Here is a 26,683-nt window from a genome sequence, read left to right as displayed (position 1 = left end):
TAACTCTTGTGTTGTTATTTAGTTTGTTTTTTTATGTGTAAAATAGCTTTTCATGCTCCGATTTAGTTGATAGGTTGTTAACAGAAAAAGATTCAAGAAAAGGGCCAACAAACATCTGTGGTTTCACCTCTCCCTTAGTGGGATCAGGAGCTGTGACTAGGATGACTTTGCTGCCCACAAAAACACTGCTTTTGCTTTGCCATGCAATCACTAGTGTTTGATTTTCATGTGTATAATTTGATTACAAGTTCAAACTTTCATTTGCTTATTTGCATGAGTTAAAATACATGGTTTCATTGCAGGTCATACTTCTGTTCATTCTCTTTACTAATAGCTAGCAAATTAGGTCAACGTAGTCAGGTCTTTAAATTCATAAGTATTTGTTGGTTCAGATTGGAAAAACGACTTGCAAAGCACCTGTACCACTCCTTCATCTGCTTATTCTCCATCAGCACCATCCACTCCACCCTCTACTTAGAACCCTTGCTTCATGTTTGCCATTCGCTCCCAAAACCCTAATTTTTGTGCAACATTGCTTCACTCTCCCTTGAACAAATTGAACCATCCTCGACATTCCTTAGCTCCATCCATCAGTTCCTAGGCCACTTCAGACCCCTATCCTACCTCCATATCCACTCATGCATCTTCCCTCACTCACCCATGCTCCAAAATCCCATTTCAGAACATCCTGTAGAAATCTCTGAACATCTTGTAGGATCCCCTGCAGACATCCTGTAGAAGCCTGCAAACTCGGTTTCCGAGCACCTGAACGTTGTGGACTTCTGTGGAATGATGTTTTGGATCCCCTGGAACCTTTCCTAGCCCTCCTGACCTTTCCCAAGCTTTCTTTCCCTTAGAACTACCCCTGCACAGTCAAACCCTAATAAGAAACAAAATCATGATAATTCCAACAACTTAAACAAAAATACAAAAAGATGTTTTCTTCAGATATAGGTAGTCTAGACACATGTATTTTACCTTCATAGAAGTAATGGCATCTCTTTCAGTAGTTTGCATGCTCTCCTTTGCGTCAGTAGGACTAGCTGGTAGAATTAGGGTTTGCTAGGGTTTGCGTTTCTTTTGGCTTTCAGTTTCTTTTTGTAATTAGATTAGCTTCCTTCGAGTTAGCTTTCATCCATCAATTAAAAAGCTTCTTCTAAGAGCTCATAGAAGTTGGCTTAAGCTCCTAGTGGACTTGTGCCAGCTGACCAAGTGACAGCTGCGGCAAGAGCTAGTACTTGTGCATACAGCACCGTCGCTTCCAAGTTTGTTACGAACTACCGGGTTGATAAAATTAAAGAAGGGAGTTCCAGGAGTTGTAGCATTATTGCTACAATATTGGGGCCCACCAGTAATTAGAGGTGAAAGAGACCCTTTTTACAGCTCGACATTTTGGCGTCGTTACTGGGGAAAGAGTGTAGCCATTTGTTTCTTTTCAGAGTAGTGTAAGATCCTGCTAGGGAAGAATTGGGTTTTAAAAACGGAAGGTAAGAACCTACGTGTAGAGCACGTAACAGCCCTGCTCCTCTACTCACTTTCCTGCAGATTTTTCATTGTTTTGTTTGGGTAGAATATAGCAATAGATTTGTGTGTGCATGACTAAGCAGAAAAAGCCAAAAAAGAATTCCAAACCTCTACCCAAGCCCGAAAAAGCTAAGGGGCCAATGACCCTTGGCTGATTAACCTTTATAGATGAAATTTTTAAGAAAGCAAAATCTCAGCCTTCAGTAGGACCCAGACAAGTTATTTCCAGACAACCTACTAGTTCCCTTTAGGCCACAATATCACCATCTATAGCCTTTGCTGAGGTGCATAGTCAAACTGAAGAGCAGGATTCTCAAGAAATTGGAAATTCTACTCCAGAACTATTGCAAGAAGGGAATTTCAGCAATCTTTGTGAAGGAAGAGGAGAGACAGGGGAAACTGAGGAACCGAGGTCTCCTCTTAGGACAACTCAGCCATTGAGCAGCCCAGATAAGGGAAGTGCTGCAAAAATAATTTTTGAAGAAACTCAATCTCCTCTGACATTAGGCACTCTCATTATCCCAGATAAAGGAAGCGCTATTAAAACCATTCCCTCTCAACCTAGGAATACCCTCCTAGATATCCGAGAAGGTTATTGGCATATATTTGACCAAATGGCTCAAAACCAGCCAAACACCCAAACCTCTACATTGCAATACCCCATCGTGGATACTGCAGCAAATGCGCCTATGAAAGCAATTCCTCTTCAACATATCCCTACATTCCACGGTCTTACATCAGAGGATACGAATGCATTCCTATTTGAGTTCGATGTGCTGTGCAGGGGTTATGACTACACCACCGACCCCCAGAAACTGAAATTATTCCCCTCTACATTAAAAGGGGTTGCTTTGAGATGGTTCATGGGACTAGGTGGCGGTGTTATAAATAACTGGGATCAAATGAAAGAATCTTTTCTAAAAAAATATCAGGACTATTGTAGGTCTAGGGAACTAAAAGATGAAATATTCCAGATGGTAGCTAGACCAAATGAAACATCAGAGGTGTATGTGGAATGCTTTCAGTATAATCTTCAAAAATCTCCTTATGCATCACTACCTTTACCCGATAATGTGTTAAAAACAACATTAATTAGGGGAATGAAAGAACAATGGATTGAAACATTAAACATTATGGGAAAAGGAGATATTTATCAGGAAAAATTTTCTGACAATATTGATTTATGTATCAGGAGCTCGAGAGGCAGCACAAGACTAAACCAATAGAACATGATCAGTTTGTAAGAGATAAGAGAATTTCGACAGAAGGAGTAACGCATGCAGAAATTGGAAATTTATTGGAAAAATTTAAAACTAATATACTAGGGACTCTAACTACACAACTTCATATTATGCAGGCCAAACAAAAGCAAATGGAGGCAAAACAGAATTTGGCAATCTTTTGTCCCCAATGTAGAAAGAAACATAGCCATAAGGAGTGTCCACTAAATGCAGTCCAAACATGCGCCATATGCACAAAAGACCACCTTACGGAAAGTTGTCCCTCACTTCCCAGACTAAAAGCAGTATACAAGGAAGCAGAAGAGGAGCTAGAGTCGGTGTATCTGCTCAATCAGTGCCGTTAGTGGTAGCCGCGACAGTCTGGTATGTTTTCAGACCCAACTTCCTCTTTTCAGTCTCCACAGCATAATGCTCAACAATATAATATGTGGCAAAATCAACCTCAACCCCCCTTTCCGAATTGGTCACCATAGTCATTTCCTTCATCAACCGCATGGCTGAATCAAGCAAGCCAATCGAGTTGGCCGAATTTTCCCTATGCCCCACCATATTGGCAAAGTAAGGCATACCCAGCATAATGGACCCCTCCTACTTCACAAAGTCAAGCCTGGCAGACAAACTGGCAAAGACTAATGCATTAGCCAGTAGGAACCATTTCGCTCCCTCAACCTACACTGCTAGCCTTACAACAAAACCCCCAGTCTAACCTGGGACCACAACTCCCAACCCAACCCAACCCTAACCCAAATAACAGACTAGTCCAATCTGTCCAAATAGTAGAAACATCAGAAATAGGAGCCGATCTGAGGGAGTGTAATGATCTTCAGCTAATATCTAGGTGTATTATTGAAACCGAGGGAGACAAGATAGTTCATGTTGAAAATTCGTTACCTAGAGAACAATCATCACAAGACGAGGATGTGAATACACAACAAATTCATAATCAAGCAACCAAATCCTCTCCCCTGTTCCCAGAATGATTAGTCATACCTCGACCTACACAATATCCTGATTTTGACATTCTGGGAGAATTAAAAAAATTGTACATAAAAATTCCATTCCTCCAAGCCATTCAAGACATCCCGATATATGCAAATACTATCAGAGAATTATGTGTAAAGAAACCAAGGAGGAATATAGCAAACAATCCAAGAGTCCAAGTAGTTGGCACTCTATCTGACTTATTATCAGGAAAAGAAGCACCCATTAAATACGAAGACCCAGGAAGTCCAATAGTAACTATACAAATTCATGGTCAAACCTTCTCCAATGCCTTAGTTGATCTAGGAGCTGCAATTAACATCTTAACAACTACTACTTGCCAGAAGCTAGGCATTACATCTGTAGAACCCACCTCTACTTTACTAGAACTGGCTGACCGATCTGTGGTTAGGCCAGAAGGCACACTACATGATGTCATGGTATCTATTGACTCCTGGGAGTATTCGACCGATTTTCTGATAATAAATCCCAAAAACCAACTTGATGGACATCCATTGATTTTAGGTAGACCCTGGCTTGCAACTGTTGATGCTTATATTGGCTGCCGACAAGGCAATATGACCATAACCAGAGGAGCAAATATCAAGAACTTAGCTTTATATCCTCCAGCGCAGCCAAGTGTCACAATAATGAAAACTAATAGGCACCCTGTATCATACCTTACTGACAACATTAGATCTCCATTAACTATACAAGAGGCACTTGATTTCAAGGACCAAACAGAAGATGATGCCATTAATAATTTTATCAGTCAAACTAAACTCAGATCCCATACACAATGTCACATGATAGAGGCAGCATTTGATAACGAATTGGAAGAAGATCCTCTTAAAGATACACATGATCAAACAATACCTGTTACCTTTGTCGCAAATAGTAAAGTTGTGGAAATTGAACCGGGAAAAACCTTAAACATTAATGCCAACCTCACCTCCGAACAAGAAACGAAGCTCATCCAATTATTGAGGAGATATAAAGAAGCATTTGCATGGGACTACCCTGATATGAAAGGAATTGATCCCCAATTATTTACACACCACATTTAAATAGAAAAATATGCGAGACCTATTCACCAGCCTCAAAGGAGACTTAATCCCCATTTAAGAGAAGTGGTAAAAGTTGAACTGCAAAAAATTTTAGATGTCAATTTCATTTACCCTATCTCCGATAGTAAATGGGTCTCTCCACTTGTGGTGGTACAAAAAAAGAATAGGAAATGGAGAATTTGTGTGGACTACAGAGAGCTAAATAAAGCAACACAAAAAGATCACTTCCATCTCCCATGCATCGACCAAGTATTAGACACTTTGACAGGAAAGAAATTATTTTCTTTCCTAGATGGCTTCAGTGGATACAATCAGATTCAGTTTGCCCCTGAAGACCAAGACAAAACCACTTTTACTTATCCTTGGGGAACATTTGCCTACAGAGTTCTACCTTTTGGCTTATGCAATGCTCCTGCCACATTCCAAAGGGCTATCCTCAGCATTTTTGTAGACTTAATAAATGAAGGACTTGAAGTATACATGGATGACTTTACACCGTACGGAGACGATTTCGATCTAGCATTGGACACACTGGAAAAAGTCCTACAATGCTGCATTGCTACCAGACTTTGTTTAAGCCACGAAAAATGCTATATGATGATGACTGAAGGACTTATTCTAGGACACTATATTTCAGCAGCTGGCATTCAGGTAGACCCAGCCAAAATCCAAATAATTTTTCTTATTCCTACTCCTACCACTCAAACGGAGGTACGCAGTTTTCTTGGATTTTCTGGTTATTATAGGAGGTTTATAGAACATTTTTCGCATATTGCTACACCTCTGTATGCACTAACACGGAATGTTGACTTTCTTTGGACAGAAAAATGTGAACATTCTTTTCAGGATCTGAAGAAGCTTGTGTCCACAGCCCCAATCCTTCGAGGACCAAATTGGGATTTTCCATTTCATATATCATCAGATGCCTCAGATACAGCCATTGGAGCAGTCATTGGGCAGGAAGAGGATAAAAAACCATATGCAATTTATTATATTAGCAAAAATTTATCCCCTGCTGAATTGAATTACACTGTTACTGAAAAAGAATTTCTAGCTGTAATACATGTTGTCAATAAGTTCAGACATTACATTAGTGGATATCATGTTATCTTGTATATAGATCATTCTGCCATAAAATATTTAGCAAATAAGCTTATCACAAAATGGCAGAATAACTAGATGGCTGATTTTATTGTAGGAATTGACATTACAATCAAGGATCAACCTGGAAAACAAAATCTTGTAGCTGATGTTCTTTCACGAATGCTAAAGGCAATCGATGCAACAACAGTTGAAGATCAATTCCTAGATGAACATTTGTTCGCTACTGCTGTTAAAACACCTTGGTATGCTGATGTTTCCAATTACCTAGCAGTAGGTAAACTACCGAAACATCTAACCCCCAATGAGCGGAAACAGATTGTTCAGCGGAGTGCTCGGTTTTCTTGGATTTGGGGCTACATGTTTCACACAAGGGCAGATATGCATAACAGGAGATGCATCCGTGAGGATGAAATATTTGACATTTTAAAAGCCTGCCATGACAGACCATGTGGCGGACATTTCGCCGATCGCAAAACTGGACATAAGGTACTACAAACAAGGTATTATTGGCCTACAATTTTCAAAGATACAAAGAAATTCGTCCAAGCTTGTGACAGTTTCCAGAGAGTAGGAAACCCTAGTCAGTCCGATGAGATGCCCCTGAACCCACAACTAGTCATTGAACCATTCGAGCGATGGGCCCTTGGTTTCGTTGGACCAATTAACCCATCCTCGAACCAGAAAACATATATTTTGGTGGCAACAGAATATGTCACCAAATGGGTTCAAGTAGAGGCATTTCCGAGAGCTACAGAGGATTCTGTCATACAGTTCTTGTTCCATATATTTGTGCGTTATGGCCTTCCAAGAGATATAATTACAGACGGTCGACCATAGTTTGCCAGTAACAAAATAGCTGCAACACTCAAAAACTATCATATCCAGCATAAAATCACTACTCCATACCACCCACAGGCAAATGGTCAGGTAGAAAGCAGCAATAAAATAATAGAAGCAATCCTAACAAAAACCATTGCATCACATAGATGTGATTGGGCTGCTAGACTACCAGAAGCATTGTGGGCTTATAGAACAACATGGAGAAGTACCACCTGCTACTTACCTTATCAATTAGTGTTTGAAAAACAACCTATCTTCCCCATATAATTTGAAATCCAAACATTACGAACAGCACAAGAAGTTGGTTTAGATCTAACCGAGGCATAGATTAATCGATTACAGCAAATCAATGAGCTGGATGAAATCAGGCTCTCTGCACTTCAAAATATTGCACTGATTCAACAACAGCGAGCTAAAGGCATGATGCTCTCATTAAAAATAAAGTCTTCCACGAAGGAGACTGGGCACTTTTGTACAATTCCAGGTTTCAGGACTTTCCTAGGAAACTCCAGACTCGTTGGTTGGGACCATACGAAATCCAGAAGGTACATGACAATGGTACTCTTACTCTAATCACTATTGACGGTTTTAGATATGCCTTCAAGGCAAATGGGCACCGAGTTCGACTTTATTGCAAACCACTCACTCGGGAGTCCTTCTGCCAACAGCTACGCAAAGACTCTGATATGGAAATTTTGGGGGAAGGAGAGAACTCTTCCTCACCTGTGACTCATTAAGTGATTTATCTCTTTTTACACTTTGTACATAATTTCTTTGTTTTGTTGAATCATTTTTGTACATATTTTTGTCTCAACACTTTGCTGTTACTTTTCGGAGTAGTAGCAATTTTATTATTTTCTGTTGTTCCTTTTCTCAAAGGGACAACATTTCCATTCTGTTGTTCCTTTTTCAAAGGAACATCACCTTTTGGATCAGCCATTCATTTTGCTTTAACTTTGCTGTTCTTTTTTTACCTTGTGCTTTTGCTGTTCCTTTTCCAAAGGAACAACACTTTTGATTTTTGTTGTTCCTTTTCCAAAGGAACAACATTTTTTATTTCTGTTGTTCATTTTCCAAAGGAACAACACTTTGATTTTTGTTGTTCCTTTTCCAAAGGAACAGAATTTGTGTTTTCTACTGTTCCTTTTCCAAAGGAACAACACTTTTGATTTTTGTTGTTCCTTTTCCAAAGGAACGACATTTTTGTTTTCTGTTGTTCCTTTTCCAAAGGAACAACACTTTTGATTTTTGCTGTTCCTTTTCCAAAGGAACGACATTTGTGTTTTCTGCTATTCCTTTTCCAAAGGAACAACATTTTTGATCTTTGTTGTTCCTTTTTCAAAAGGAACACCACTTGTATTCTTTTTCTCTTCCTTTTTTAAATAACAACATCTTCATATTCCTTTTACTTATGCTTGCTCTCCTTGTTGTTCTAAGTTAAGGATGCCTACTGTTCCTGTTCTTTCAAGTCTTTTGGAACACAGCTATGCACTTATGCAATGGATACAAAATGACAACATACTGGAATCAGTTAATTATAAAATCGCTATTTTTATAAGAAATTTCTCTGAATTGGTAAAAGGAGAGAGGGAAGGACACACTTACCCATTATCTTTTGTTGTCATTGTTCCATTAATTCTGCTCTGATTGGTTACCTTTATCATGTTGGTTCCTTTTAAATTTTTACAATTCTCTTCGATTATTATTCAGGAATAAGTGCAAAGGGTTTACATGTTCCTACTGAGATGTTAAGACTTCTTCCACCATTTCTACTCTTAAGGAGTGTTGAACAACCCTTTGTGTATAAATGGGAAAGTACTTTATGAAAGAGAAATAAAAAAGAGCGAAAAATGATGTTTTACTGACTTGTTTATATAAGTTGTCAAATGTAGGATAGGGGGTCTCATCAAGAGCCAGCCTACCATGATCATGAGGAAGAAAGTGAAGTGGCATTCCCACTATGGCCACCGCACCAGGGATATGGTCCAAAAGGTATATCAAATAAAGAATTCTTGGAACAGGAGGTCTCATCACGAGCCAGCATGCCCACCTTTCGCTCCTTCCTCGTGAATGGCATTATGGCTAACTGGTCACCAAGCCAGCATAATGGCCTACATTTTGACATCGCACAACATTTCTTAAGCATACACAAAGGATCATGGTTCCATGGGTGAAACAAACAACTCTGCCAAGGTTATGGACACCTATCGGCAGCAGAGCTCTGTTAATGGTATTGAAGTCACATTACTTACACCAATAGGTAATTATTAACACCCTTCTGTTTCTTATACCTTAGTAATAAATCACATAAGAAGAATGTATATTATTTCCTGAACCATAAAACGCATGTAAATCTATTATCACCAATCATGACAGAACAATTGACAATGACCGCATGAGACTCTGTATGCATGGCAGCTGTCCTATCTTCCCAGCCTCGCATCATATCACAACAGTCTCTTACTTGTTAAGCGATCCGACTTTACACCTCGATTTTGGTAACCTTCTACTTTTGTAAACATGGCATATTGTCATACATTGTTCCTTTATGACTCTGTTCTAGGGCAAATCGGCACGCCGCTCCTATATTTGACTGCCAGGGATGGCCTATCACATTGCGGGGGGGAGGTTAACCTCATCATTCGCTGGATTACGTGTCAGACCACTATTCGGCAAATTGCATACTTGGGAATAACACGGCTCAACAATATACTATTTTTTTATTTTTGCATGGCTTGTTGTTCCCAAGCCATTTCCATAGTATGCTCTGCGGCATTAGTAAAGCCCTTTAGATTTTGAGCGAGTCCTACGTCTGTTAGTTTCTCTGTGTTTTAACAGCATGAACAGCTTGTTGTTCCATTGTCAATTCTGAGGTTTTACAGGGAAATCAAAAACATGGGAGGAAGATCAATTCAGAGAGAACCACAGGAATTGACAGTCTCTGCTGCTGCACAAGAAATTCTAGCAAGAGCAGGTTGGTTAACTTATCTCAATCGTTTACAGGAATCCAATGAGACTGTAGTAATGGAATTCTTGCAGAACTTGCAAGAAGATCACTCCATAGTAAGGGGGAGACATATAGCAGTCACCGATGACATAATTGCAGAGGTCTCGGGACTGCTAGCCACCAGACCTGTATGGACGTTAAAGAAGGAGAGATTGAAAAAAATCATAAAAACCTTCCAGGATGAAGGCCAGAACCTGACAATTAGAGGAAAAGGGGTTCTACCTGCAGCATTAGGAGAGCCGTGGGCAGAATTGGCAAAGATTATTTAGAGCTACATCACCTGTGAAGGCAGGAAAGACGTGGTAAGACCACGACACCTTAAACTTTTAGCCGTATTAAAGCAGAAATGCTCTGTAAATTTACCTGCATTCTTAAATTTTTTACTTCATGATGTTGCACGAAGTATGAAAAAGGCACAACATGTAGAATCAGTCGTCAGTCACCATGGGTTGATATGGTTAATAGTTAGCCATAGCCTTACCCAACAATAGAGCAGCTGGGAAGAGCTAATTTCCATAATAGACGGGGGATTGACCATGCCATCCCCAAAACATAAACATGCCACCAGTACACCAGAGCGTCCAGAAAAACGAAGGAAATCAGTCTGATTAGCATGGATTAAAGGGAGGCTGGAAAATTCCCAAGGAGATACCAGCCAACCAGTAGAGATAGACGATACAGGGGATGAACAACCCCCACGATTAGAAGGGGAAGAAAATGAGAAAGGAATGCAAGGAAATGAGGAAGGATAAATGGAGGAAGAAACTGAGCAACCTGAGCAGGAGGAGGAAACAGAACAACATGAAGGCAGCACATTGCAGAATCCATTTGGCCAAAATTTTGGCCAATATGGGCGAATATGGCCAACCTCTCAGCCCACCAGATCTCCATGCTGAAGAAGAACCAAAAGAACACTCTGCTCAGGATAAAAATGCACTCGAAGAATTACATGACAAGGAGGTAGAAAAGGAGAATCAGCCTGTTCATGATGAAAGTATGACAGGAGAGAGAAGTGATACAGAACAGGAACAATCAGTTCCTAGCCAGACTACACCAGAAGAAATTCTGGAAGAAGGGGAGGCAGAAAAAGAAGTCACCCAAGAAATAACAGAACCAGCTAGGGTTCTTGCCCCTGAGCAACCCGAGCAGAGCAATGAAGAAGCACCACAAAGAGAAAACCAGGGAATTGATCGAGATAACAGTCCAGGCCGCAGTAAACAGTCTGTTGTTCCTTCTAAGGAAATTGAGGAAATTAGGAGATTACGGAAAGAACAGCAAAGACTACTGAATGTAATAGTTCAACTTCGACAGCAGATCAGGATTTTGAAAACAAGGAAAAGGGTAAAAAGGACTTCGGGAGGGAAACATGCAACCACTCCAGCAAAACCCCTCAAGACAAAGGTTCGGAGGACCCGAGTCCATCCTATTGTTCAAAACCCTGGTGAGAAGCAGTCTACTGTTCAAAATCAAAAGGAACAACATTTAACTGTTACTGATGTTGAAGTAGAAATGGATGATATATTGACCTGTGATAAAGAAATTCAGACAAAGGCACAACCCTCGGGGGAAATACGAGCCATGAACACAAGACAATGCAATAGGAAGATTCAAGTAAACCTCCCGGTCTCCACTACCATGTGGGATAGTGATCCGAGGACGGTAACCCTACGAGAGGGTTTGACGCAAGCTTAGCAAGCAGCAGAAAAACTCATAGAACAAACGGTTCCTCGAGAAAGGTATGAAGAACTACAACAACAGCTAAGGAACGTCAATTTATTCGAAAGCTAGGCCTTTGAAGGGTGGCGAAAGGAAGAAGAAAAAGTCGCGAAGGTAACTCGTAGGTTAGATATAGTTATCAAGCAGATGGATACCTTATGCTCTTTGTACAATGACGTCCTAGCATGTAGAGCCCTTGCTAAGAATTATGCCTTGTTTTTAATGGAACAATATTTGCAATTGAAAATAAAGGCTGTTAAAGCAGGCGCCCCTATAAAAATTAATACCATTGATGATTTTATAAACTGATGTAAGAATTACGAGGTAAAGGTTCAAAGCTTACTGTGTGAATTCTATTTGCATAACCTTGTGTTAGACCAGGAGACCGAGTAGAACTTCGGCCCTTTTGTTGGGGATATCCAATTACAGGCATTTATTTCATTTGGGGTTAATAAAATTAAATGGCTTAAAGCCTATAATTCTTTCCAAAGACAAGAAAATGGATTAGACTTGTGGGTAAGAGCTGAGCCTAGGAATCCAGTACAGTTGTGGAGGGAACATAGGAACCTCATGAGGACTCCAGGTGTAATTGAAGCATTAGGACCCATTCATACAACAATCAATCGGTAGGGAATAGAATACTTTCTCACTATTAAAGACCTTGCCATTGATGCGGCTAAATTTCGATATCAGATCTCTAATCTGAATATCCAACTCAGGGAACCATTTAATTATGAAAATTTTAAGTTAGCCACCAACTGCTTGCACCTCTATGGAAAAATCATTTTGAGGGCAGGGCCATCCTGGTTAGGATATAGGTTCCAGAGTCAAATTATTTGGCACCCTGCACCTGGATACCAAGCCCTGTAAGAGATGCATGAGGGTCAGACAAACAATTTTTTTGAACACCTAGTTATGCATCATGGTTGTAGACCCCCACATGATATCCCATCTCCAGCCTACTCTCTCATTGCCTTACATGTCAACTACAATGTTTTCGTGAGGGAATGAAAAAGGGTAAGCAGGGGGGTGTGTGGAGTACTAAAGAAGGTATGTTTTTGGTGATTATTTCAGCATATTTTCATTAAAACTTACAAACCTTTTGCATCATGAACTAGGTAGATGATAAGGAATTGTAATAAAATCTGTAATATTAATGTGAAAAACAAAAACACTGAAAATTTTCATTTTCTTATGTAGGAAGAAGGAAAAAAGAAAGACTGTCGTTCCAAAGGAAAGGACAAGGCCAGGTTAACTGTTGTCCCTTTGACGGGGAACCACATGCAAACAAGGCAAACCAAATCAAAGCATATCATCCCAGGAAAGGAAATGGAGATATCGGCTCAGCGCAAGAAAGTAAAGAGATAACTGAGAGTCAACGGTTCAGCGAATCCCTCAGGATCCCTTGATCCTGAGGGATCGTTGCTTTAACTATTTTTGCACCTAGACATCTCCGTCTTCGTCATTATAAAAAGGGGCAGCATTGTTAGCCCGGGGGATAGTCTGTTATGTTTTTATGTAATTTCTCTTAACGTTGAGACTTTGATCATCGACTCTCGTTGAGAAGTGATCCACTGTAATTCTATCTTATGCATTAATACAAACTTGGTTGCTATTTCATCTCTGATCCTGAGATAACTTCAAGTAGTGTACCCCTAGAGGCTAAGGGCCTGGCCCTGGAGGAACACTTGCTCCTGTACTAGTAATTTTGGTTTATGCGTGGTGTGCTCATCAGCTTTATTCAGTAATATGATATGTTCTGTTATTTTACATCACAGCCCTGTTACATCTGATCTATTAAGTGATATCATTTTCTGAGACAGAGACATTATAACTCTGCAACGCATTGCTGTTTCCTTAAGTACTGATATAACTGGCTTTTACAGGATACCGTTGCTGTTCAATTATAGAATGTTTGTGTTGTAACACTTGACTGTTGGTATTACTAAATTCATCCTAGAGATTATATTTCCTTGCAATTGTTGAATCTATGGATGTTGCTGTTCCATTCTGAAATACAGTCGTATTATTTATAACTAAGACTAATGATTGGATTACCAAGATCAGATTACTATTGAGGTGTGCCGTGTGTTAAGTTACTGTTTGAATTTCTAGTGTTGTCCCATATTCCATCATTAGTCAATGTTGTTCTATTTCTGTGTATTGTTCGATTCATCCTTAAAGGTAGAGGATTGCCATTTTATTTTTGTAGGACACGATTGTTGCATTTGATCTTGTAGACTAAGGTGTTGCTGCTTATTAAACTTAATTGTTGTTACAGTTTCCTAGTTGTTGTTCCATTTCTTATTTGTTGTTCCATTTCCTGTTATTCGCATTATTATTGCTTTGGTGTGTAGAACGATCTGAGATTGTAGTGGGCATTGATGTCTACTGTTTGGCTCCCAGATCGATGATCTGTTCCCTGATTTCCTTTGGTTCCATCAGTTTACAAACGGATGAGTTACTGCTACTGAACCCTTGACTGATAAATTGCTTAGTTTTCTGAATGTATGGTTTGGTCTTTAAAAGTAGTTTGTTGTAAACAAGCATCCATTTACTCTTGTATTTTTGTGCACTATACTACTAGCATTACTCTGGAAAATGATAGCTTCAAACTGAGACACTCTTTGGAATAACAAAACGTTCCTGGATTTACAAACTAACGTGAGGTAATTAGAGGTGAAAGAGACCCTTTTTACAGCTTGACACCCGTAACAGTCTACCCATGCTTTATGAGCTTTTAACCAATCCATCCCTATAATAAGGTCATAAGTTCCTAGGGTCGTGACATGTACTTTTAACTTATTCAAAAAGATCCCTAGATCAACCTTACATTCCTTAATAGTTAATTCTACGGATTGAAGTTCTCCTGAAGCCATTTCTACCTGTCTGAAATTGTTTTGTTTGTAGGCTTCCAACCCACATTTATTTAATGCATATGATGAAATGAAACTATCACTCGCACCAGTATCAAATAAAATTTTGATTTTTATATCGTTAATAATACCTAAGGATTCCACTGTAGTGTACTGATGTTCTGCTTGGTTATTGTTGACTAATGCACGAATTCTATGATTGTCTTGGGTATTTGATGATGGTTCTTTTCCTACTTGGGCATTACATTTGGCGAGGCTTTTGAACAATCATGCTAAAAGTGTGGTCCTCCACATCCCCAACAATAAACTTGGGATGGTTCCCTTGAGTCAGATTGTGAGTTTCTACATACCAAGATTCATCCTCTTGTGCTACTTCCTCTCATTTTCTTCCTCTATAGTAGTTCCTCAATATTTCCATGGACTTGTGTTTGATGATTCAATAGCTACAGTATTAACGGTCATGGGAGATATTGCTCCTACTCCTCTTGGGGTAAATCTATAACCATAAGGAGGTGGTCTCGAACTACTTCTCCTAAAGAAGTTTTGAGGAGCCTTCATGGGAAATCTTAGCTGCGAGGGTCCTGTTGGTCTAACATCCCTTTTATCCCTAGATGCTCCTCTACATAACGACCACATTCAACTGCTACAACTACTGATGATGGCTACCACATCCTAACCATGGCCCTGATTTGAGGATTTAATCCATATACGAAGTGCTTAGCTTGACGTTTGTCAGTGTCTATATAATGAATATATTTCACAAGCTCCATAAGCCTTATTTCATGTTCCTCCACTATCTTGTTACCTTGGACTAGCATATGAAAGGCCCCGACTTGTTGCTCTTTAAATTAAGGTGGCAAGTATTTAGTGTAGAATGTATCCTCGAACAACTCCTAGGGAACGTTATCTATTGTGAGGTGTAATTGTTTTTCTAGATTTCCCCACCAAATCAAGGCACTTTACCTTAACTAAAAGATGATAATCTTCATCTTGGAGGTAGATGAGTACCCTCTTACCGCAAAACATCTGTTCGTTCCTTCTAGTCATGCTTCAACACGTTCTCAAGCTCGCCCTCCTGAAAATTCTAGGAGTTTAATATTCTACAGCTCCCTAGAAATATCTCCCTTCGATTTTCTATAATCAAAACCTTTCGGCTCTTTTGGGTTTCTTTCTTCAAGTTGAGGTTTCTCTTCTTTGGTATTAGCCATCGACAGGCCTTTTAATGTTTCCAAGATGGCTTCTAATGAGCGCATTATAATGGTTAACTCAGGTGTTGAAGCAGTTGGTGTTGATGATGGTCTTGGTGGTGGTGATGGTGATGACGATAGTGGTGGTGATGATGACGATGGTGGTGTTAGTGATGGCGATGCTACTTGATGATGTCATCATCATTGATATGTATTTACCATCATAGTTGTCCCTAGAAATACAATAACATTATGAAAATCTGAGGTATAATTTTAAATTTAATAAATATAATTTTGCAAAGTCAAGCTCACGTACGGGTATAGTTTTTCTGCTATTATTAGTTGTAGGAAGGTATTATTGATACTGAAGTCGAGGGTGATATCACTAGCACCCTATCCTAATGCATGGTAATTTATTTTGATACATGATTATGTGTAATAATAATAATACTTATTTTAATACACAAGTATAATACTACCTAGAATCTTATAGCCTTACCAAACTTAAACTTATTTTATTTCAATATTCACCTCTGTTATTAATTTTGTCCTGCAATAATGTACTTACTTCTTCAAATGAAATGAGAATATCACATTAATCACGTTTCAATATGAAGTGCGATTTTAAAACTAGTTTGTAAATTGTTCTAAATATAGTTAGGCAGATACACAATGCAAAAATTGAAAAATAAATCCTTATAATTGTATACATAGTAGAGCTTAATAGATATATAAATGGAAACATATATCCATATATAAATGTACCTTCCCTATTACCTATAAATATGCATAGTATCCATATATAAATACTTTCCATATCATACCTAAATATAAACATATATCCATAATTAAATATCTTCTATATCACGGATAAATGTGCACCTATATCCCTAAGTGTCTCCCATATCACATACCTCTCGTACACCATATATTGGGAAAAGTAAGTTCTTAGAGCGAGAAGAAAAGAAAAACGGTTGAGTAGAGTATAACGTCTAGTCTACAATGGTGCAGGAAGAAGCGTCCTCGAAATGATGTTTCTCGACTTTAATGATGATGCTTACTTTTAACTTTATTATATTTACCTAGCTTTTAGCTTTCTCGATTTGAATAAATTACAATGAGACTTGACGCTCCTTTCCACCTTTATTATTATATAATATATATTTTAATAATGTGATCCATTTCATTTTAATTATAAGACAACGCGCCTTTGGCATTTTAAAAATGGTACCTAATATTTAATGTTTTTGTAAACATAACGGTTATATCTATATAAACAAGTAAAATATATATATTACCAAAAATGCTTCATTAAATATTATTTAAATTTATTATTATTCTCTTTAAAATTTTAAACAATAATTTTCTGATAACATATGAAATAAAATGCATAACCAATCTCATTTTTATGCATTAATAAAAAATATATTTTTCTATTAATAAAAAATACGTGAAAGGAGCCCTCCCTCCCTCTTATAGATTGAAGTTGTGAGCGCACATCTCGATGCCAATTTTACATTGCATTGTCATTTCGATCTTGGACATACTCTTCCACCTTGTTTGCTGCTATTCAAAGATATCCCTATCTTGATATTTGGTAGCAAAGTTCAAAATTATTTACCAATTTGATTGACAAAATTGTTTTTATATCTCTAATTAAAAAAAATTCGAAACTTTCAATAAATTAAGTTTAATCAACCTTTAAAAGTTTCCATGATCTATTTTGTGAAAGAGTACAGTGGAAAAGGTCTAAAGAAATTTGGGAAGAAAGGGTGTATACATTTTGCACGTCTGGGACTATAGAATTGGAAAAACATTTTATTTTGGAATGTGATGCATTCAAAGACATCAAAGAAAGTTATGAGAACATGTTAGCATCAGTTTCTTGGCATTGTTTTTTTAGCGAGGAGATTGTTGAAAGGTTGGCATTGTTTTTTTAGCGAGGAGATTGTTGAAAGGTTGGGTCAGCTCATCATCAATTTGAATCAGAAAATGACTGAATTGCAAAGAGTGAAAAACACAAAACTAACTGAATTGCAAAGAGCTAAAAACACAAAACTAATGCTCTGAATGACTATTTTTAATTTCGTGGACCTTAAAATATCATTTTATTTCATTTCCTAACTCGTAGATAGTTTTTGGATTAACGAAATTGTTTATTTAATTGCATTGAAGTCCTTAGTTCAAACCCGACGGACAAAACAAATTAATTATTTTTCACCCATTTGACAACGAGGCCTGTTGGGTGGCCTCGAGACCTAACTTGATGAAAAAAACTTGGCGGGTCTCAGCCTTTGATTTGGTGGGTCCCAGCATGTGAATGAGATAAGGTAAGTTGAATGCAGTGGTGTCATTGCATCATTGAATGCAGTGGTGTCATTGCATCATAACCTGCTGAGTTGAAGCATGTGACTGGCATTTGAGGAGGAAAATGCGAAGCAGCCACATCCATAACCCCTATGTCGGTACATATGAAGTTAGCCCTATAGCGGTAAATTACGTCACTGTGTGACCCATATGATATGATAGCGCGATGGGTACTAATGACGTTAGATTGACTAAGTGTGTGTATGAAGAAGGAAGGATTCGAACGACGCCTTCCTCCTTCCCAACCCTCTTCAGCTCCATCCAAACAAAAGGTTTTCTCATTGTTTACCAAATCTCGCTTTGATACCTAAAGACATTTCGAGACCAACTCCGAGGTGCTAACCAGACCGTGAGGAATAGTTTGACGCAAGAGGTTCACCCAAGCCGAAGACTATGCTCCCTTAGCCATAAGACTGAAAACATAAGAAAGTAGTTAGTAACTCGCTGCTACAGTTATTATTGTGTCAGCCGCAAGTGCCCATTAGGATCAGTCGGTCCGCAGAGCCGATAATTGGAAGGGCCGTGTAGTGGCTCAGAAATTGTAAGAAAATTTACGGTTTTGTAAAGTTTCTGGTCTATAAAAAAATTTTGTTATTGTTTTTGTCAAGCATGATAATGTTTTGGGTGAAGATTGTGCATTACGAAGGTGCATATTGAAAATCATATTTTTTTTGTGGGGTGATATGGAAGACAACCTCATGCAATCAGGAAAGAAAGAGACTATAAGACAAAGGGAAGACCGCAGTCATGGGTTGCAAAGCACAACTGAAGCATATTAATAAAAGAAATCGAAAAGAAGAGGCAAAGATCATTGCTATGGTTAGAAAGGTTCAAGGTGCAGCCGAGGAACTAAGAAGTCTAGAAGAAGACAAAGAAGAAATTGAAATTTATTGGTGTGGCTTTGACCTACTACCACCTCATATGTTTACAAGTGAATATTTTGATCATTGGGTTATCAAGATGTTAACTTTTTTTAGAGCTAAATAGTTAATTGAGTATGAATCTAATAACCCATATGATGCAGTATGTGATGTTTTAGCATTGAATTTTATAAAATATGCATTGGATGACAAGTATTTGTGTAAGGTAGAAAAAGCTACAACTTCCAAGAAAGCATGGAAGATCTTGGAAGCAGAGTTTGACATAAAGGAGAGTGACATGCAACAGTATGTTATGTCGCAAACAAAGAAGTCAACTGTAGACCTTAGAGTAGATGAGCAAGACTCTGAGAGAAAAACAGAGCTTGGAGAACCCCACTCAAAAGTGGATGATGGTTGTCAAGACCATAAAATTGAAACACATTATGCAAGCATGCATATGGATGAAGAGGATGCAACAAAGATTGCAAAGAGAGAAGCAAGAGCCCCTGTGTGTGAAATAGAGCAAGTGAAAATAAATGCTTAAGGACTCCATTGTAATGTGAATGATACAGATTATGGTGAATCCCACTGTGGTGAGACACATGTGGATGATGACTACAAAATTATATGTGAATTGGTGAATTCAGCCACAGCTGATGGATTTTGTGAAGTTGAAATTGTCAATGAAATTGACAATGAGCGACAATGAGCACATGCATGCTCGGATATCCCACCATAGTGTGGATGAATATTATGTTGATGTTATGTGTGGTTTCTTTTTTGGAACAGGGATTGATTGTGGAAATACAGTAAGCGAAATGCTTGATGAACGTTCAAGGTTGAAGCTGCCATTGTAGCAGCAAGATATGAAGCAGTTGGAACTGCTCATGAAACAGTATGTCATCTAGCAATAGTTGATGATCAATAACACGATAAAGTGATTGAAGAGTTTTTTACTAGAATATCCACTAACAACATAACAATGGAAGAAAACCTCCATGCAGTTGAAAAGAAGGCAAATGTAGGGAAGGAAGCTCTCACTAAAGAGAGTAATATTAAATATGTTTTAATATTACTCTTTTCAGTGAGAGATTCCTTCTCTACATCTGCGTTCTTTTCAACTGCATGGAGGTTGTCTTCCATTGTTATGCTGTAAGTGGATATTCTCATCAAAAAATGTTCAATCACTTTATCCTATTCTTGATCATCAACTGCTGCTGCTAGATGACACACTGCTTCATGAGCATGGAAAATTTAGGGGCTAATATTTGCAGGTGCACTAATTCTCCATGATTTTTCAGAAAAACAAATCTCCAATTTCCATTTTTTATAAAAATGATTCGCCCAAATTTTACAATATAAAATTATTTTACCTTAAAAATCGCCAACATTATATAGAGAATATATATAAAATCATTATAAATTTGAATAATTTTACAAATATATTAATGAACATTTTATAGTTTTCTTATTAGGGACTAGTGATATTCGCCAATGTTTTTAAGCTTCAAGATAAATTTCCATCCTTAAAATTTTCGCTATTCATGAGCAGTTCCAACTGCTTCATATCTTGCTGCTACAGTGACAGCTTCAACCTTCAACGTTTCATCAAACATTGCGCTTACCATATTTCCACAATCATGCTTTGTCTCCTCTGCCTTTCCAACACTTTCTTTAGGTATGTCGGTTGTTGGGTTCCACAAATTCAGTCTGAGGGCATAAAAGTATTTCAAATCCTTGGTGATCTTGGGCTTCTTAAGGCAGTTGCTTTGTTGCATGATAGCTCTCATATCTTGGGAATGGATTAACGTTTTGATATTTGAAAGAAAGAGGAGAACTACCGGGGAGGTTTGTCAGTTTCTACTCTCCTACCTAAACAATATTATGTTCAATGGAATATATTGGCATAGATACGTTTCAATTTTCCATTACTACAACCTATTATTAATTATGATATCAACATGGAAACACCCTCACCCTCCTTATGTCAAGCGAGCCCTACGTCCTTTAAAGGGCAAGTATAACTTCCATATTCCTCCTCTTTAATGTGTCTATAATGTGTCTGTCCAAAAAAGAGAATATGTGTGGCAGGTGGATCTCGGCCTGGGGAAAGTGTCAGATAGAGGTAGTGCCTAGGAGGAGGTCCAATGCTAGTTGGTCAGTGCTGATAGTTCCATGGCATAGTCCCTAGTCTATGATATTCTACATGTTGCATCTATACTCACTTTTTCACATTGATATGTCATTTAATTGGGAATCTATTTCGATCCAAAGAGGATTCCAGGGAACAACAGATTAATGCACCTAACTTTTGTGATTCTTTCAAATAGTATTTGTCTCTTAGCCAACTTCTTGTCATATCCATAGGTTTTCACATACTCTACTCGCATGGAGAAGTCCTTGCCAAATCCATGGCACACTATGCCACCCTTAGAGTGGGCATCATCTTTAGATTTTCCATTGTATTGTAGTCCATCTAAAGTTTCTTTTATGTGTCCCACTGCTCTGAAGAAGCTATAGTCTGCAGAGTCTTATCTATGCTCGCTTCTGCATTGCATCTATATGTTTTAATGTACAATACTTGCATCGAGACATCCTCACCATCCTTATGTTAGGTGAGCCCTACGTCCTGGAATGGCAAATTTTTCATCTATGCTAACACTCTGCCTTACCTTTCACCGACCTCTTTCTTATTCTCTTTTTCAAATTCTTAAATAAGAACATAAGTGTATGATGGATTAAATCGACAGAAGCAGGTAGGAAGAAAATGTATGGATCTCTCTTGTTTTAATGGAGCAGAAGCCATAAAATGAAACAATTCATTAAGCTCGTGTCAACCACTCCCCCCTAGGGAGAAACTTCCTTAAATGGACTAGTTCAGTAAGAAGAACATCAAGTTTAGTTCCCCAATGAGTGGCGACATTATTCATTCATCGAACCCATAAAAAGAATGAGGTTGTGACAAAGGAATGCCAAATGAAAGGTTTTGAAATCTATCCCAACCAAACAAACCTGGTAGATTCAATTAACGAAATGATGGGGGTGCTATTGAAATTGGTGGAGACTAAGAACCTCTTCTTGGGTACAATGTATTGAGAAAACAGTACGCGTCAAACTGGGTGGTGGGCATGGTGTGACCACTTACTTTCTTTAGCCTTACTACTCATAGAGGAGACTTGGTAATAGCTCTAGCTCTACTTACTAACTCTAGCCATTGATGCAAGTATAACGTATATATGTATCATATGTATAGATACCAACAGGAAGAATAGGCTTTCACATATTTGAACTATGCCTACTTTGGTGAACCTCATATCTTCCATTTGCTTGTGGGAACTTGGTTCAACAACCTTCCCTTGCTAAATAGCTCTTGGAACTAATAAGAAAGGGAGACTAAATCAAGTAGTAGAGTGTAAACAACCGGATAACATAGTTTGCTTTTTTCAATAGCTTAGGGAGGAGCCTCCATGGTCCCAGGTCAAATAGGCAACACCCCACATAGCAAGTCGAATTTTCAGATTTCATATTACAAAATCATTGCAACAAAAAACTACAATTAGTTTCATAGAGAAGAAAGAGCCATGATGCTTAGTTCAGCAAAGGCCAGGGCCAATGCAAAAAGTGCCAACTAATTTATTCTCTTTATTGCAACGGGATAGAGCTACTGGAACTACTACTATAGCTGAGCTAGGAACCACTTCAGACTCAGGCTATTACATAGATTCTTCATATTATTTATAATGGATACTTTTTCTAATCTTTTTTTCTTTTGGGGACTGAACTTTTCTTGCCTTTATCTTAGAATTGAGTGCATGGGATATAGCATATGTTTTTTGACCGCCTCACTACCAATACATGTTGTTGTCCGCTCGTTGCACCAGCCCCAGTAGCTCAAACTATGTGTGCCCTCAAAAGACCCTCTAAAAATGTGACACTTGCGATGAGACTGGCTATTGAAGGTTGAAGGTTCTTGAAGGCTTCCTTTGCTAGCAAAAAGGGTAAGGTTGGTAGCAAGTCATTGTTAGAACTACAGCTTATGGAAACTACAATGGAAAGGTTAAACACATAGATGCGAGTCTAAAAAGTCTTAGGAAACATGCACAACTGCAGACTGCTCACAGGTAGGCCTCCTAGTTTCTCGGGTCTGTGTTGAAGGCCAGGTATGTAATATGGGGTTCTCTGAGCAATTACCTAAATCTAATTGATTCTGACAACAGCTAATTAGAACTATATGATTCTTCCCAATTAGCAGCGGAGTCTCCTCTATCATTGGACTGAAGTTGAACTATTGAATGTAAAAACTACTATGAGTTGGATTAAGGAATGGGACTTTTGAAGTCTGCAGTGATACAATGACTATTGGCTAATGCTCCCATATGTATGAATCAAATTGGTTGTTGTCGGAGCCTGCCCTTATTAAGAAAGGAAAGGAGGACCCTGTTTCACTAGAGTGATTTCCATGGAGTAAGGGGTGCTAAGGAGCACCTACCTCTGGATCCTTCCCACACAGTGCCTTCCCCAGGTCCCTCTAAACCCATATTATGCTCAGCCCTAGTCGTTAGGCCAGGTCAATAAGTCAACTTCGTGATCCCACACATTCGTGCGTCACTCCATTTTCACACTTCTCTTCTGGTCGTTCTCTTTCGTCTCTTTCAATTCCTTTTTCCCCCTGATTCCTTTACCTACGTGATTAGGTAATCCTTATCTTTATTGATTCCCCTAACTCAAGTGCATCTCCTATTATATATGATATGATTCATTCCATATTTCCACTAATTAGATAGAGATAGCACAGCAACACTGGCCGATAGGATAAGGACACACATCACAGGAGGTACCCAAGAGGAAGGAGTTAGTTCACCCATCGAGTCAATGAACAGATTGATTATGTTCCCATTTCCCACCAAAAGACATTGAACATGTTGGTTACATATGATGCATATCCCCTACAGCACTACAGTTGCCAACAGACGACACGAGAAGATGTCCCCCATCATCAATGGCTGATAGGAGAAGGATACCATCAATGGATACCCGTTCACCACATACCCGCCGAGTCAACATCACAACATGCAACATCACCCAACACGGTACGGTATGAAGCCGAGCGAGTGAGTGAGCCACAGCCAGAGGGTCCTTGTCAATAGCAGCCAGTTCATTGCCAGTCGTAGCCATACAGTCAGAGACAGACTGACATACCCGACTGAGAAGAGAGGACATACCCCTCATGATACGGTAGGTATGGTTTACACGCTCTAAGGAAAACTCCCTGATGATTGACCCCACGTGCCGCTTGCCGAAGGTAGGTCTCTTGCTCACTTACGAGATAACCAGACCTAGGGACCTAGACCAACCAGCTCACCAACAACAGTCCAGTCCCAATAGCCAGAAGTTTTTTAATCACGCCCTGCCCAACACGGTACGGGTCGATTCGCCATGTCAATTCGGTGATGCTGAGATGCAGCAGAGGGCACAAGCGGCGAACCTTCGTGTCGCTGAGAATAGATATAGATAGATTTATATAGAGATATCCGTCCGTGTATAGGTAGGATACCCATCTCCATATCTAACTAAGTATATGGCATGATATGACCCATCCGAATCCATATTTGCAGCATTTCCCACCCCTTAATGAACCCACTCTCTTGTCCAGCTTAAGTCGTAGGAGAAGCAAAGGTAGCAAGAGAAGCAGGTGGTTCGTGTGGTTCAGTAGCAGATTCTGTCGATTACTTTGATCCAGCACCAAAGCAAGCGATCTAAGCCCACCACCTGCCCTTTCTTTACCTTTGACTTCGACTTCTGCTTCAACCTTCCGATCCCTTAACTGCTTGCTCAGCGTTAGAGTACTGCTTGTGTGATAGTACTGCTTATTGAACACCTTCCGACGAAGACCTTGAGCTGCTTCCTTCCTGCTTTGACCTTTACTGCTTTGCTCAAATAATACAACCCTTGACACCCGCCCTAACTCCATCGGACCTTTCTTTCCACCCATCGAACCAACCCCGCAACACAGATTCTTCCTTCGTCCGGTGGCTCACGCACGCCTCCACACAGACACATCTAGGCAGGAAGCACTAAGTAGTAGCGCGCCTGTTCTTTTCTTTAGACCGGATTTGACAGATTCTACTCAAATTGGTAATCATAATTGGCACTATGTAACTAAAATTGTATATTAACGTATCTAATGCGTATGTCCCTGGGTCTACGAGTTTGTGTAAGGTGCTTTGAAAGCAAGGTATCGATAAGCCATTCGGGTAAGCGAGGTTTCACTGTGGACTTGAGGTTTTGTCATTGTTTCACAAGATGGGGGTGGGGGGTGAAATGGTTGGGATGATGTCAAGGCAAGCCAATGTATCCTTCAGTGAGGTTCTCTTTCTTGTCTCGTGAAGCGTCAACATCAGGTTCTTTGTAAAGCCTTTATTTCTACTACCGACTAGCCCTTCAACCAGCTCTTAGGTTCTCACATCACGGTTTTGTCAAGTCAGCCAATCCCCTTCCGTTGGCCCACGCAAGTGAACCAATGACAAGTTCATATATTCATCTCCATGTATAACAAGATCAATAAAGCAAGAGACCTACTTGCAACAACCAACAAGTTCGAGGCAGTCCAGGTGTAACCGGTAAGTTGGGCAAGGCCGATAGAATCTTGTCATCAATCTAGGAAGTGGTGAGGGTCCCAGTACTAAACTAAAGCCAATTCAAGATGTTGTGACTACTAAGGAAAAACATGAAATGAGGAGGACCCGGAGGGACTCTAAAGAGGTAGGAGGGAGAGGTATGAACTCACTCGACCAATGGGAGAGGTTTTGTCAATTATGTTCCAACTCTAAAGAGGTAGGAGGGAGAGGTATGAAGTCGTTCGACCAATGGGAGAGGTTTTGTCAATTATGTTCCAACTCAATTCTTGCTTGCATGGATTCCATTTCAAAATCAAGATTGGGTTGTCTGGCCAACATAGCCTAACCTAGTGTGGGTTATATGCTTGTAAGTAAAAAACATGGGCTCCAGCCAAATATCCAACCAATATGTTGTCTCTCATTTATGGATTTATTTCACAGGATATGGGGATTGAACATTTTTGGATTATTTCCATTATTGATTCCCCAACCCATTGGATCATTATAGGAGTAAAATTGGATTGGATTAGTCCCATTAGCTTATTCCCCTCCCTGTAGCAACATGTATTCTTAGCATCGATTCTTGCAGAAGCCATTCACTGAAACAAGAATTACCAGCTAGCAGCCTCAGAGCCCAACCCAAGCCCCGCCTGACCCAGAGCCTCGCTATGACTGGCAGCTTTATGGTAAGGACCTCTAACAATCTGGAGTGGATGAAGCACTGTCTATAGGATGACCGACTCTAGCAATGACCTCCTGGGCACTTACTAACTTAACTCTAACTATTGGCAGAATTATTGGAAATAATATGATTTACTATTGTCCAACCACTTCAAGAAGGTTTTCCTGTTAGTGTAGTCCCAAGCAAACTTGTCTGACCTATGCTCAACTTGTTTAGTCCCACCCCAATAGAGCAGACCTCTATTGATATGTTCGTAAGTGACAAACAGTATCAATGTCTTAATGAGTCCATCCCGCCTAACATAGATAAATTTCCTTGCCTTCGGAAGCAATTGTATATTCTTTTTTCCTTATTTGAAAGAATATGAGTGGGTTCTAATTCCTCTCCCTCCTGGTCCGAAACAACCCTAAAATGAGAAGGTTTTTTTTTTTTGTTCCAACTATCTTGCCTAGGCCCAGGGATTCTATTTTACAAAGTGATAAGAAATGGTTCTATCCAACCTTAATAGTATTTTTCTCTATCGACTATAACAACTATGGAAATGGGTGGGTATAAGGACCTATCCTATTAAGGTGCTAAGAGGTAAATGTAGAGATGCGATCTCTCGTATATTA

This window comes from Pinus tabuliformis, chromosome 6 (assembly GCF_031772625.1).
Source record: "Pinus tabuliformis cultivar Carrire ecotype Pingquan chromosome 6, CPIR1, whole genome shotgun sequence".
Lineage (NCBI taxonomy): Eukaryota > Viridiplantae > Streptophyta > Pinopsida > Pinales > Pinaceae > Pinus > Pinus tabuliformis.
The sequence above is the reverse complement of the archived record's forward strand: the minus strand, read 5'-3'. Positions refer to the sequence as shown.